Source organism: Lynx rufus, unplaced genomic scaffold (genome assembly GCF_022079265.1).
Source record: "Lynx rufus isolate CCGP_SWC_20201006 ecotype Redwood Valley unplaced genomic scaffold, mLynRuf1.p SCAF_2, whole genome shotgun sequence".
In the NCBI taxonomy this organism is placed as follows: domain Eukaryota; kingdom Metazoa; phylum Chordata; class Mammalia; order Carnivora; family Felidae; genus Lynx; species Lynx rufus.
Genome location: NW_025814834.1, coordinates 130,615,120 through 130,629,835, shown reverse-complemented (window position 1 = coordinate 130,629,835; position 14,716 = coordinate 130,615,120). Strand labels below are relative to the sequence as shown.

The following is a 14,716-nucleotide window of genomic DNA, read 5'->3' as shown; positions in this document are numbered from 1 at the left end:
CAGTATTGGTCACAAATGGACAACTTCACAGTCACCTTTTCATTTAGAGGTGAAATGCTCCCTCCTGTGAGACAGGACACTCATAAACATGATATCTGGTGCACATTCAGGAACTTAAGCCATTGCCTATTACACTTGAAGATTTTTTATTCTAACGATTGACCACGGGGAAGTTGTAACTACCTGGAAACACCACGCTCAATAGAGTAGCAGGATGCATGATGGTCATTCAGTTCCAGATGCCCAAGTTACCTCAAAAAGGTTGTTCAAGTTACACAGATCTCAGTATCTACATGAAATGCTTCCACAAACAATTTCATGAAGTCCTCACTATCCTTTTTCAACAACACCCCAGATGGGAGGAAACAGTGTGGCCATAAACTAAACAGAACTGAAAAGCTTTAGTCAACACTTTTCTTATCAACCCATCAGGCAGAAGGGCTGAAAAGAATTGGGCCCTTCACCCCAATTTAGCTGCTATAACTGCTGAGACATGTAGCAAGTTACTACATCTTCCCTTTGCTTCAGTTCTTGTGCCACAGAACCCCTGAAGGGATGGTGCTAATCCCACATCTCTCATGGAGTGTTTCCCTACCAGATGCAAGAAGGCAGCACCCATACACAAAGAGCAGACTTTATTGTCTTTCCCAAAAAACAACACTTGACAGGAGAACTCTTGTCAGTCAAGTGTTTATCAGACTTGCTCTCAACACACTGCAGATGCCTTGAGTATAGAAAGAGCTTATTTTATACTTTCTATTAAGTTGCTGTTGTTTATTTTACATGAAACCTAAATATCACATGCACACAACTCATTTAGAAGTTCAATATACAGAAGAGGATGCACCCTGAAGTTGACTCTGGTTTGCAAGTTAGTTATTCCATGTTAGGGGGCCAAAGTCATGGTTAGCCTCAGTTTTACTGAGCATTTCTAGATCAAGGAAAGCATTTCATTTAGTATGCTCCCTTGATAATTTTGTTTTTACGCCAATTTTAAAATAAAGGCTGAAGACAAGAAACGGGAGTTTTTAAGCCTGAAATAACTGATGTGGCCTCAAATACCGGGCCCAGTGAAGTTCTCAGAAGGGCTCTGGCCTTCTCTGCAGTTGTCTCCTTGGCCAAGACCCACAGGGACAAAATGAAGCAGTGCCCGACGGACACAACAGTTCTGTTATTGCCAACATGCTCAAGTTAGTCATTCTTAAGAAAATGGTTGAAAATGCATAAAGTATTTAGGGGAAAAAATTAAGTTTGATGACATTTCACCAACCAAATATAAATTGGGGATTAACATATGGAATACCCAGGCTACAAAGAAGACTGTGAAATACAAGGCATGGAACAATGCTGCCTTATTTATCCTTTTTGACAGACTACAATGCCCATTACATATGACCTAGAAAAACCATACTTAAAATTTAAAGTATTACATATATTAATATACTGTGGCCAAGAAATGAGATCTTAGTGTCTTAAAACTTACTTATAAATAAGTAGTCCTTGAAATGATGAACTTGGTTTTTATAGTCTTACTGCTAATTTTTTCATTTACTGTGTTTTTCTGCTATAACTTTCTTCTTGGCTATCAGCTTCATTTTGGAAGTTCATCCAGTAGTACACCAACACAGGGTATGTTACTGACTTTACTCCTAAAGCAAAACTGTGTGACCTTTGCCAAGAATTATGGTTGAGCCCAGGTAATAGTGAAAAAGACATTGCTACTAGCCTGAATTCAGCCATAAGTGACTTTCAAAATACAGCATTAATTTGATTCATATTTTTGTGTGTGGGGATGAGTTAGGAGTTTACAATGGAATTTATATTTTTTAGTCATTTGTTAGAATAATCTCTGGCTATTTATTTCTGATAGGTCAGCACTTCCCATTTCAGGATGATCTGTCATCAGGGCAATAGGGCTGTAGAGATCAAAGAATACAAGGGATAGAGGAAGGCCACTGTGACATGATGAATTCTGATACCTTGCCCCCTGCCTCTGATGTCTGAATATAAGAGGAGTTCTACAATACTGGTAGTACGAATGGTTTATTCCTTTCCTTTTATTGAAAAAAAAAAAAAAAAGACATGGTAACATTGCTAAGAAGGTGAATATAATCCCATTAATGGATAGATAAAAGTGCGATTAAAATAAGAATAGAGAGTGGGTTAAACTTCATGTCAGCACTCAACTATCAATATAATTGTTAACACAATCTCTCGCCACAGCAGGCATCACACACACCTCATAAATGAGATCAAGAATGGAGAAGAAATTAGATTTACAGATACTCATGTTTCAAATAGCCATTTAGTGTTGATTTAGTGTAGGTTTTCTTCTCTCCCCGTCAAGTATTCCTGACAAGTTTTGACCTTTCTTTAAAACGTCCAGCACAGAACATTCACTACACGTCCTTATGACAACTTATTGTTGTGTGTAGTTTATTAACAAACTCTATCTAAAATTTACTCTAAAATCTCCGTAACTTCTCTCCATTGACCTTCCTCCTTCCATCTAGAATTATGCAGAAGGTGGTAAATCTGCTTTTTATAGATTAGCCTTTCAAAATTTGTTTAGGCTTAAAATCCCTAGTTACTCACGTTTTCCTTTAGTTATCCATGTTTCCAGGAATTCTGAGATGCAAAATGTTACAAAACTACAAAAGTGGAGGATAGTTTCCCTCATTAACTCTGACCAATCAGAAACAACCAAAAGCTATTCCAAAAACTGATTTTAAAAATATAAATTCCATTCATTATATTGTCAAATCACAATCATCCCAGAAAGCTGCCTCTTTCTTCTTGGATAAACACAGACCATTGTTGTTTAGTTTCTTTCTGCTCCAGAAAAGCATTTATAATGACTATGTTGGTATAGTTACAGGGCTGCTCAGCAAAGTCTGAAAATTAAAAATGACTCTACCTTCAGATATTAAATGTGAAATAATCATATGTAATTTCAACATATACAGTTAAGCAACCTTGGAAGTTCCCAAAACTTTATATAATCTGTTATCTTTATCTAAAGGAACATAATTAAAATGGCTAAGACAAAATTAGATCTCCTGCCAAATGTTATTTTGGCTTGTTTCATTCCCTACAACAAATGCTTTGCTGCACAGCTCACTACATTGTTGATATATAAAGTTCGGACAGTTTTACCCTTTAACTTTTGTTCATACTACTCATTATACTTAGTCTTAAATCAGACAAGGTCCCCAAGTCATCTTATGCATGAAGAATTAACAAACTGAAGAATCAGCAATACTTAAATTATGATTATATTCCAGTAATAGTCATCAGGTTCTAGTCAAATAAAACTGAAGCCAATATAATTACATGGAACACTAGAGTTTTCCAAAACAATATGGCAGTGAAAGGGCATCTGAATGAAGCAAGATTTCCTTTCAAATCTCAACTCAATGCAACTAAGAGTGACACATGCCAAGAAATTAAAAAAAAAAAATTAAGTTAATTTTAAGTAGAATCCTATTAGAAAGTTTGCCATAAATAAACCATTTCTCTAGTAATTCTCACATAAACCATCAAACTTCAATGAACTTAGCCTACTATATCACTATCAACCTCTTGGCTTCTAAGAAGAGTGATGGCCACAATATAGATTAGTATTTACACACGATGCTGATATCACTCCCCTAATGCAAAGGGCTTCCCCAAGGCAAAAACTTAGAGGTGAGTGCAGTGTACCAGATAAATGGGCTGTCAGTAATGTGCTGGCCTTTCACCTCTGAGGCCTAATTTAAAATCTAAACATAGCCACATTAAAAAATAATTAGTTCTACAAGATGTCAGAGAATGTAGCTGGTTTACCTGGGAAGCTGATTACAAGCATAACATATTCATTCATTCCTTCAACGTCCTGAATGCCACATAAGTTCTGGGCATGGTGGTTTGACAACAGAGCAAGGACACGCTTCCTGCCCTCAATGAGCCTATAATCTACTGAACAGGCAGGTGAACTCAAATAAACTATAATTAGGCTTGGTCTCTTGTCCAGTGGGGCATTTTTCAAAATGAGCCTGTCAATAAAGTTTCCAGGGAGTTTTTTTTTTTTTTTGAAAAGCCTTCAGTAGGACCCTGAAATATGTATTTTATGTTTCTGTATGTTTCCTAGGTGTGGTTTCCAAATCCTAGCCAGGTTTGGAAATCACATTTTTGTGGGTACATAAGCAATTCACCATGACCAGCCACCACTGGTTCCAAGCTTGCTTTTGACAAAGCTACAGTGAAGTAAGTGCTGTCTGGCACCCTGCCACCTCAATCCTCTTTAAGTTAACATCTGGGCTCTTCCTGATAGAAGTTCCTAATCTAACCATCGCATCTGAGGAGCAGGCTGTGCAGAATGAACAGCCAGCAAGTTAGGTAGCTAGGATGCTGGGCTTCCCTGCCCACCACACCTCCTTGGGCCCTTTCCTACTAACCAGTGCACTTTTCATTCATGGGTTGGTCTTCACAGAGAAGCAAAAGGAGCCTCATAATGGAAACCATCTGTTAACAACGGAAACAGACGATTTGGCGGAAAACAAACTGGTCTGAAGAACTAATTGTTCACAAAGGGAACACACCCCCATCAATGATTTCAAAAATTTTCACCCAGAGAAGGCTACTCTTTCCTTTTATAAACAATGATGAGTCAGATGAAGGAAACAGCATTGTCATCGCTCATACAAAAACAAGGATCAGATAGAGATATGTTTCTCCAGCCTTATAAACACTGACTAGTCACCCTTTGGCACTACCTATAGGAGTATTAGTAAATCAAAGGTTAAAGATAGAAACATCTTTTGAAAGTTCCCCCCCCACACTTATTAAAAAGATTTTATAGGCTACCAAATATAAAAAGCACTACAAAATTGCATGTGTTATTGTAAAATCCATGCAAATTTAATATTCTGTTCCATCAAATATGTACATTTCAATAAGCAATGTTTCCCTAAAATCCTTAAATAAGGTCAAAGCTCTACAAGAATGTGCCAGGTATTTGTCAGAACTCTCAAAAACAACCACCCCCTAGGGGTGTGAGGAGTCCAGTTGAAAAACATAGCCTGAGTTAACTCCACCATCTTCTTTAAAGCTAGAAAAAGAACACAATCACACGATTTCAAAGTAAGAACATTACCACCTACTCCAACCACCTCATTTTCTACCTTATAAAACTAAGATTCAAAGTGGTCAATAAAAATGTCTGAAGTCAAAAAGCTAGCTAGAAGCAGAACTGGAACCAGAACCTGTACTCACCAACTGTTAGTTCAGTCCTCCTGGCTGAAGATGAGTAATTCTCTACAACCAGCAGGGAACAGGACTATGGCAGAAAACAGGTCTCCTACACAGACTAATATACGTTTGGGGGTCATCTAAACCCTGCTGGGTGTCCAGAGTTATCATGGGAAGCAGGAAGAGAGGAGGCAGAACTGCCCTTCAAGTGGGGAAAGATTGTGAGCTCTCCACGATAAGGTGAATTCTAGGAGGAAGTAATAAGTCCCACTGGTACATTCTAAAGACAGAGCCTCAAATCTCAATGCCAACAACAAAATGCACTGGACTCGACAATCCGTGGTGCTCTCTGTGCCTGACACGTCCACATGCAGTTCTGTGGCTCTGTGGACAAGTGGCCACGTGCAATTCTTTGTGCAGAAAGTTTTAATCACTTCAACCACATCATTCTGCTATTCTGACCACACCTGAGTGCATCGGGGAGGGTGATTAAGCCAAAGGTTACGATAAATTGGCTGAATATGTGACGTGCCAGTGGCTGAGGAGGCGGCTAGAAGGGAGACAGTCCCAAGGGACAGTCCTCACTGGAAGGTAAGAATCAAGACAATCATGTTTGCTCCTCAGTTTGAAATCAAATAAATGTATAACTATTGCTCAAAACCAGTGATGTTTCATAGGAGGAAGTTGGCTGTGTATCTACATTTGAATGTGGTAAAATTTTTGTTGATATTCCTTTTCACTGGGGCCAAAGATCAACAACCAACACATCTACATAAGAATATACATATACAGAAAACATTGTCCCCTTCTCAGGAACGTTCTTTCTTGACACTATTGATAGTAAGGAGAGGGACAGAGAAGAGAAACTACACTGTATTGTATATTCTCTTGAAATACCAGTGTTCTGACAGTGGGAACTCTGTACACTAGCATGAATAGTGACTCTATCAAAGAAAGTTCTTAGGATATTTTAGTCAAACACTTCCACTTACATATGAAACAACTCAAGTCCAGTTGCAAATAGCTAGCTAAAAGCCAAAAATGGTGTTCTCAACATGCATCTATCACCTAGTAAGGGTGTAATGCTGGGTTGACTAGGAAAAATAAGGGAAGATTCTAGAAAGGTTACACATGATTATTTCAGATCTTAATATTTAATGAGTAAATCACTACCTTCCCCAAGGAAGCTGGGAAAGAATCAGATTCAAAATATTCCAGTTGAGGGGGCCTTGGGTGGTGGCTCAGTCAGTTAAGTGTCTGACTCTTGATCTAGGCTCGGGTCATGATCTCACAGTTTGTGAGATTGAGCCCCATGCAGGGCTCTGCACTGTCAGTGCAGAGCCTGCTTGGGATTCTCTCTCTCCCTCTCTCTCTCTCTGTACCTCCTCTGCTTGTGTGTGCACGTAGTCTCTCTCTCTCTCTCTCTCAAAATAAATAAACATTAAAAAAAATTTTTAATATTCCCCTGGGAATGCTAGTAAGCAACAGCAGACCCTTCAAACTGTTCCAGGAAGTTCAGAGATTCCATTTCAAAATCTCTACAGCCTTGCAATTATACTGGGAATATATATTCTACCTCCTTCCTATAAATTGGGAATACTAAAAAAAATAAGATACTAGCTTATAAATTTTTGTCTTTTATAATCTTCTAATTTAAGATATTTGGAAATGTTAAGTAGAATATACTGAGTTCAGGGACAGTGTAGATTTTGTTTGTTTTTTTGCCCATCAAAATCTTCATTTTTCCCCCATCTCCCATCGATTCAAAATCTATTCTCTTCCTGGTCTCACCCCCCACCCCCAACTCCCCATTGTTCTTACTTTCCTTAAGGTTAGCCTTATTCTCTCCCTGAATTTTTAGCTTCCTATCTTTTTTTGTACATAAAAAGCTTCTTTCATCAACCTAAGGTATCAGAATTATGGTTTCAACTTGTTCAAATTTAGCATAATAAGCCATTTAAATAATTAGACATATGGTTGCTTGCAATCATCTGAAAAATAATAAAAATTAAATAGAACCCACATCCTAAGGATATAATAAAAATATAAAAGTAGTAATTATTAAAATTTAGACTGTGGACCTTCAAAGAAAAATAAAAATACAAATGTCAAAATATTAAGAAATTGTGCCAAGAAGTTATGAATCGTCTAGAAGGCAGTTACACTGGTAAAAACAGAATTATGCATAGAAAACATACTAAAATAGAACTTTTAGTTCTGCCTTACTTCTCGATACACCAATGACACTTAACACAAAGTTCATATGCAATTACAGTTTACAAAAATACCTGAATATAACACATCATCTAATAGGACACTTAATTCTAAAACCAAACCATGGATTTCTCACTAACTTTATACAACATGAAAAATGACTGACCCTAAAAATGACCTTCTCCTGAGTTCTTGGACAGAGTCTGATCATTTCACTTATGTGTTTCTTGCTCCTCAATTAAGACAAACTCCCCCAGATAATGAATAAAACTTCTCTTTCCTTGCCAACATCTTGGTGTTATATACTGGATTGAACCATAGGAACTGGCTGCTGTTGAGTGTTTCTGAAGTACAAAAAGGCAATTTTTGACAGCTTAACCCAATATGTGCCAAAATATTATTTTTTAATATAAATGCATCGAATACCTAATATCAACAAAGTTAGAGCAAAAAGGTCCTACTGAGCTCAAGTATGGCAAAAGCTGGCATAACTCTGGGCAGAAAAGAAATCTGTATTTGGGCATTGGCTCTCTGAAGCAACATTAATTAGTAACTCTGTTAAGTAAATTCAATCAACATTTGTTAAGGCCCCTGTTTCCATCTCCCTTGGAGCTATAACTCTTTTGAAAAACCTAGTTACAGAATTTGTTTTCAGGTTTCAATAGTAAGGATATCCCAGTTTGCCCTTTGAGACTAGGGAGTAAAATCTGAGACAGTAGAGTTCCTTTTTTTTTTTTTTTCTGTAACTTTCTTTTTATCTCTATATAGAATAAATATATTTCATTTTAAAATCCCAAAATAATTATTTTTGTCTTTAGAGTAGACACTGTCTAAATCATTCATCTTTCTTTTATTAACCCCACTCACAGTGCTTAGCATGTGGTTAAAACTTGGTGACAAGGAGTGATTTAGTTTTCAGGAGAAATTTATACTTCATGAGAGTGTTAATTTTAAAATAAAGCTATGTGCTAAAAACTAGTATTTCTTTTTTATTATCTTAAAGTATTTAACAATTTATAATATTTGTTCTTACAAGCACTTTGATTTAACCACTGAGAAACTTAAGTTGTGGCAGTAACTTGTGCTTTTTAGTTACGAAGTTTAATTAAACATCCAAGAGTGTATCACAGTAAACACATAGTTAAAAAAAAAAATCCAGAGTGTCCACCTAAGCAACAGAAACAGTACACATTTCAAATTCTGAGATTTCTATAGGGGTTATTTCCTCAAACATATAAACTCATAAGCTACTCCTCCAGGACACCAGATATATCAAGCTTTCCATTGTCTTCCAAATGCTTTTTCTGTCTCCTAAACAGAAAGATCCTTATAGAACACACCTTTGTTTTGGTCAAATTTTACTAAGACCAAATACAATGATTTTGCACAAAACTTGAGAAAATAAGTTTGAAAATCTTTTGAGAAGTTACAAGTACTTTCCTATGAATATGTTACTTTGGAGTTTAGAGCTATTTAAAACATGTTCATCTGTAAGTTTGGTTGGTTCCTTAACTTATTGTGAGTTGTTTCATTTAGTCCTGAAATATGAGAAGTATTAGGGCTGCAATAATTACTAAGAGATAAGGTCCCTTCCCTTAAGGCACTTAGCATCTTGTAGGGATAGAGAGGAATACATACACTCTTACACAGTGTGATGTTGTTGTGCAAGTGCTCAGAGAAGACTTCTGGAAGAAAGAGAGTCTAAGCTGAAACCAAAGTGTAAGTAGGCATCAGCCAGATATAGGGAGGGTATATAAATCTCTCCATTTTGGAGAGGCATAAACCTTTTGCTTGAATGACTTTCTTCAGCAGGACTGCACAATCCACCTAGATGAGTAAAGACAGGTTGACTCAGACATAAGCAGAAGACTGGCTCACATGTTGGGCCATGGAAACAAAGCTGATTAGCCAAGGGAGAAAACACAGGAGGGGACTGACCAATAGAAAGGTGGCAGAGGGGTCAATGAGCAGGAGGCCTCTAAGATTGGGGTGAGAGAGTGAGATACTTGAATTTAATGTTTCAGAAATGGAACAATTATGGGTGATGACAGTGCCCAAGGAGTGGCTGTGGCGATGTATGACTGAAATGGAGAAGGAGCAGAGGTCCCTAGAGATGAAAAGTCAGTGTCAGGTAAATTAAGGAGGCTGAGGTTTGGATGAGTCACCTACAATGTGAAGTCACCCAGGTTGGATACAGTAGGTTCTTTTTGTGTGGAAGATAAACTAGGGAGAGGAGCCCAAAGGAGAGGGCAATATGCATAATGGTCAAGAAGATAGGTTTTCTGTCAAAGAGGTCTAAGGTTGAATGCCATAAACACTTCATTTATACGTCTGGAAGATGGGTATATTAATATACTAATGAGGCTTTTGTGAGATAATTATGTATGTAGCATTTAGCACACTGCCTGCCACATGATATGGGTCAATGGATGGTTGGCCCTTAACTGGGTCTATGCAACCATTTTTGTTATAAATTATTTACACTGACCTAGTTTGCATAAGAAAGTTAGGTCCAGTGTTCCCTCTATGCCTAATAATGTTGCAGAAAATAAGAAAATATTTACATGTAAAAATAATATCAAATAATCTTCACACAAAATACTTTAATTTCAGTGTAATTAGCAAAAATTGTAGTAGTTAAAACTGTGTAGCATTAGAATAGGGATAGAGAAATAGACCAATGGAAAAGATAAGAGGACCTAGACCAAGTCAGATGAAATAAAGATGCAATGTGAAAAAACACAACTGTAAAGCTTTTAGAAGACAATATATCTAACCATTCTTAAGATATTGGGTAGAAAAAGATTTCTTACACAAGAAACAAAAGCACATAATGAAAATCAATAAATCTGTCCCCATTAAAATTTAAAACTCTGAAGAAGAAGCCATTAAAAAAGATGCATACATTGATATAAGCAAAGGATGAGGACTTCAAATGTCTAAAGGACTCCTAAAAATCAGAAGAATATAAACAGAGCGGTGGAAAAATGTGAAAAGAAAATGGATGGCTAATTACACATGTGTGAAAAGATGCTCATTGTCGGGTATTTATTTTGGGGGGGAGAAATCAAAATGATGAAACAGCAATTTATACTCTTTATATTGGCAAAATATTGCAAATCAGTAACACTAAGCATTGTTGAAGATTTAAGGAAACAGGAACTTTTTGAACAGGATCTAACAAATAGCAAAATGTTAATATCCATTTACTCTGGTTTCTTCAGATTGCATAAATGTTGTGCCTTTTATCATTTACTCTTAATAGTAAGCACATCTGCATCTATTGTATTATTTTGCCATGTCTGCAATGTTTCACAGATATATTCTTAAATTTTATTTAAAGCTTCTTTATCTAATGATATACTACTTTGAAGAGTTTTAAATGACCTTAATAAGTAGTTTATCATATATTTATCATGAATGCTATAAGAAACACAGATAAACCATATTTTTAGTGACTTACAAATTAGCAAACACAACTTGCTATGCATTGAAATATTGCTGTTGCTACTCTGTACTTTATATAAATCTTCATTATTTGATGATATCTGGATTTGTTGAATGCAAGAGAAGGTGCTGAACTCTTAATGAATGGGAGTTCCTATTACATAGAAATTAGCCTAGCGCCCTGTGCTGGCTGCAATGCCCTTTGTCCTCTGTGTCTCTGGCTACCTGTGGCAGTCCTTCAATAAAGCTCTCAGCAAGGGTCGCCATGGAGAGCAGAAAATGAGTCATCATCACTCCTGCATGCAAGCCTAACCTTACTCATCTCTATTCCTTGAATAATTAAAGTTAAGACTTCAGCTTATGAAGCAAAACCGTCTAACAAAGGTTAGGCCAATATGGTACAAAGGTGATATTTACATGCAAATTCCACATCTATAGAGTCATGGCCTAAAAAATAAAAAATAAAAACTAAATTTAAGCAGAAATTCAAATTTCATAGCCTATGTTCTCTGTACTTTCCCTTTCTGCCTATCTCAGGTAATAATGAGTGTTACAGAAGAGGGCGGCCAAGAAAGAATTGTTATACACAGGGACTTAATCCTTCCTGACATTTTGTCCTGAGACTTGCTTCTGGGTATAAATTCTCTGAGACACCACAGTGGTTCATATAACCTTGAACATATTACTTTTGATCTCGGCATGACACTGCCACAGAGGTCATCTGAAGTTTCACACAGCTACAGGAGGTACAGCAAAACACATGATTCAATGCAAAGATCATGACAGAATATTTTTTGTGTGTGATTTGTACCACACATCTTATGATGAAAGTGTAAGTGTATTAAGTGTAAACATGAAACACAACTGAAAATTGAAACATTGTCTTCATGCTTGTTGTTTGCTGATAATTCCAGGTGCTTCACAGGTACTAATGAAAATGTACACCCAGTAACTTAAATGCTTGGCTTATTGGTACAATCACATGATAGAAACTGCTAACAACTTGCTGTTAGTACAGTCCCATAGGACAAATATAACTAGAAAACCTTCCATTAGGATCCCAGTTTTTACTCTGGAATAATATTTATATGAGGATGTATTTCATTAATGTCATTTTGCCTCAATTCTTCTGGGCACAAAACTTCAAAACATCTTTTTTTTTTTTTAATTTTTTTTTCAACGTTTATTTATTTTTGGGACAGAGAGAGACAGAGCATGAACGGGGGAGGGGCAGAGAGAGAGGGAGACACAGAATCGGAAACAGGCTCCAGGCTCCGAGCCATCAGCCCAGAGCCTGACGCGGGGCTCGAACTCCCGGACCGCGAGATCGTGACCTGGCTGAAGTCGGACGCTTAACCGACTGCGCCACCCAGGCGCCCCATCAAAACATCTTTTTAACAGAAAACACACTCCTCTTCAGATAAATGGCCTCAATAAAGTTACTAACATGTAAATATGGAAAATACCATTGTAAAACATATAGCTAGAGATTAAAAGGTTTGATGTGTTACTTCCGCAAAACTATACATACGAAATGAGATTAGATAAATTCAAAGAAATTCACTTTTGTAAAGAAATAAATGGCTATAGAGGCTCATGTCAAAAAGAAGAACCACTTACACTTCTAAGCATCCTATAGATTCCAGCTCTTCACAATATCCATAAAACAAACAGACAAAAAACACCTGGAATTCAGAAGTTTCTCTGATCAGGAATACTGACAATCCAACTGCCTGAGGAAGTGCTCACATTTTTATGTAAATATAACTACATATAAATACATAGATACAAAAATGTTTTCTATTTTACGTAACATTCTTGGAATCTCTAGAAATGTATCCCAATTTAGTCTTATTTGTTAAGGAAATACTTACTAAGCAGCTATGTATCAGCTACTGTGTTAGGTCTTAGGGATACATGACTACCTGCTTTTTGTCCCTGTTGGTTTCTTTTCTCTATCTTCCAGAGCTCACTCTCTCTCTTAGTTTCAGGCTCTAGTATGTTGAACTTTGCAATGCTTAGAAAGGGGAATTCCTTTCTTTGCAGACCTTTTCCACACAGCTATTCTTCACATAACAGCATCGATGGTGAACACCACTTTTGAGATGCTAAAGTTGGAGGTATCTTTTTTTTGCTAGGCTGAGTTAGAAAATTGTTATTTTCATGTTAATTTTCATGAGGGGGAAGGCATTTGAAGGTTTATACATAGCTCCCTTGGTTTTGAAACAAAGTAAATCGAAAAGAAACCAACTCAGTGCCAGTTTTTCTAGACATCCATCCATCTCTTCACAGAAAGACACAAGCGCACACCAAGCCACCACAATCACTGGTGGTCGTACAGCCTCCCTCTTAAACGCAGGGTAGCTCTCACTTTACATCCATTTCCCCCTTTATGAAACTCATCATTCACTACGGCTACAAGGTAAAGGAGACCCTAAGGAGGTAATTTATTTGTTGGTGCTTTGGCTTTTCAGCTTCTGTTTGTCCATCTAAGATATCTGTTTATCCTTTATTTATTATTAAAAAAAAATCTTCTAATGCTTACTTTGTGCTTAGAATGGAAGTAATAAACTAGATAGCTATGTCCTTGCCCTCACAAAACTTAGAATCTGACAGACAAAAAAAATTATACAGGCAATTATAATAAAGCATTATGAGTTTTGTGGTAAAAAAAATTCCAAGTATTATGGAAGCAAAAAGCAAGCGAACATGATATCATCAAGGTAATCTCATCAGGGGAGGTACCTACAGTGGGGAGAAAACACCATTACTAAAAGAACTTGCCAACAGGACTATAGTTATGTAATGTGATATGGATGAATTTTTTTCATTAAGAAATGGGAATTTAAAAATTCCTCTTATTAAAATTATAAAAACTTATGGAATTTTAAATAAAAGTTAATTTCTAGAACATTAAGATTATCTTTCAAATGTTCATTCCAATACAGTTTATGCTATAAAATAACTGAAAACTATTTAAAAGAATGGCAATAGGGAATTGGTGAAATTAAATCTAGGGTTCATCTTTATAATTAAATAGCAAGCTGGAATTTAAAAATAATGTTATAGAAGATGACTTAGGAATGTGGAATTATGTTCAAGTATGTTCTTGAGGCGGGGAAAAGCATATTACAAACCAGCAGTATATGCAATAAGACCTCATTTATGTTTTAAAAGGCAGTACACGGAAACTGAAGAAAGTCTGGGAAGACACATGTTAAATAGTAGTTACATTATGTAGTTACATTAAGTAGTTACATTAAGTTACAAAATTATGAGAACTTGTTGATTATCTAAATTTTCTACAGGCAACATGTTTCTTTTGTAAGATTCTTTAATTAACGTTTTTGTTGCTGTCATTAAACAAAATCCTTCAGTAACATCCTGGTTGCCTACAAAGTCAAGTCCCAAACTCCTTGTCCTGATCTTAACACAAGTACAACCCAGTGCTCTCCTACCATGCCATTGCAAATCGCCAGCCCCCAGTCAGTACTTCACCTCTTTGTGACTCAGAACGAGCATCCTCTCCTGGGTGAGCCTGGCAGACCGATGGCACATTGGTGCAAGGAAAAAGTGGCCCTTCCTCTGGGAAGGCATGTTCCCATGCCAGGACCTTCAAGGCACTAAGGAATGCCGGTTGGCGCTTCCTCAGCCTGCTCCCTTCACTGGGCATCTTTGTGGCATCCTCACCTGCTGCCCCAGCCTTGCCGCTTCCCCACTCCCCATCATGCGTGCAAGGTGCTGTCTACCTTCCTCTGCCAAGTAGCCCATGTACTCCCACAACACAGGGTCCCACTGATCCTTCCAGTTCTGTGATCCTTCTGGG

At 37.0% G+C, this 14,716-nt stretch overlaps 1 protein-coding gene across 1 annotated transcript in view; it reads right to left on the bottom strand.

Moving 5' to 3' along the window:
* The window catches only part of VAV3 (vav guanine nucleotide exchange factor 3), a 358,745-nt gene that overhangs the window by 66,585 nt on the left and 277,444 nt on the right, over window positions 1–14,716 (bottom strand). The gene's annotated exons all lie outside the window — the stretch shown is intronic.